At 38.3% G+C, this 1,396-nt stretch overlaps 1 pseudogene; it reads right to left on the reverse strand.

Moving 5' to 3' along the window:
- Nucleotides 1-334: 334 nt before the first annotated feature.
- LOC133384602 (5S ribosomal RNA) lies at nt 335-453 on the reverse strand (annotated as a pseudogene).
- Nucleotides 454-1,396: the final 943 nt, after the last annotated feature.

Here is a 1,396-nt window from a genome sequence, read left to right on the forward strand (position 1 = left end):
TGGAATTCTAGTACATCCCTACATGTGGACCCTGAATTAATTTTGGGGCGTCTACCTGGTAGAAACATACATATAATTTGCATATACGTTGTGTAGTAACATGCTAATTTGTATCTGGTTACTCACTGTGGGAACATAATACTGGATGAAATGGTTCTTTGGTCTTTCAGTTCTATGTTGGTAATCCCCTTGAATGTAATATGTAATGCTGTTGTTGTTATATGCCTTCAAGTCTATTATGATTTATGGAGACCCTATGAATCTTTTTTGGATATATTCATAGGGTTTTCATGGTAAGAGGTATTCAGAAGAGGTTTACTATTGCCTTCCTCTAAGCCAATGGCACCCGGTATTCCTAGGTGGTCTCCCATCCAGGTACTAACCAGGGCTGACTCTGCTTAGCTTCCGAGATCAGATGAGATTGGGCATGTTCAGGGTAGTATGGCCGTAGGCGTAATATCTAATAATGAATGTAAAAGTGGACTACATTGAGACCCACTTCCCCATCACAAAACACATTTAAAACACAAAGTACAATTAAATGGAATTGGAAAGACATTCAATTAAATTTCAATTAAACATTAGGAGAAACTTTAGGGGGGAATGCTTCTTTGGTGGGGGTATTTAAGCAGAGGCTGGTTGGGCATTTGTATGGGATGTTGTATTTGCAGATCCTGTGCTGAGAATGAGGTTGGACTAGATTTCCTACCAAGGTCCCTTCCAGCTCTAAAATTCTGTGACTCTAATCTTTTCCTCCTTATGACTGAGTGTAAATCCATCATGAGCAATATGTTCCTAGGTGGGAAGGTGGCTTGTTGGCCAGTCATAGTACTTAGCCTGGTGTAACACTGCACCACTAGAGCCGGCAAAGCTGTGTTCAAATCCTGCCTTAGCTCTGAAGTTCCCTGGGTCATCTGTGTCAGTCACTCCAAGCCAGGAATGGGGCAGAAATTTGATTCAGTACACATTACAAGCTGAATCTGTCAAATGTGCACTTCCCAAAGCAATATGAGAACTGAAGCACAGCCATCCTTCAAAATGTGCATGTATCCGAATTTTGCAATGCAGTTCTCCAAACAAATAATGTTTTCAAAAATGCATACATTAGGAGAAAGCATGCATAAAAAGGAATATATTAGTGAAAGTCAAATACAAAATGAATTATATTATTATTAAGAGAAATTGCTTGCAATCAGCCAAAACTGCATACAAAAAAATTTGTGGGTTAGATTTTCACTAAAATGCTGAAGAATTTTCATGAGAATTTATTTTTTAAAAAAAACACAAATTGCTGCAGAACTGTGGGGAACTGAATTTAAGATTAGAAAAATAAGAAACTGAGAGAATGGAAATTGACAGATCTTTCCATCCCTACTCTCAACTAACTTCTGCTTCA

The sequence above is a fragment of the Rhineura floridana genome, chromosome 4 (assembly GCF_030035675.1).
Source record: "Rhineura floridana isolate rRhiFlo1 chromosome 4, rRhiFlo1.hap2, whole genome shotgun sequence".
NCBI lineage: Eukaryota > Metazoa > Chordata > Lepidosauria > Squamata > Rhineuridae > Rhineura > Rhineura floridana.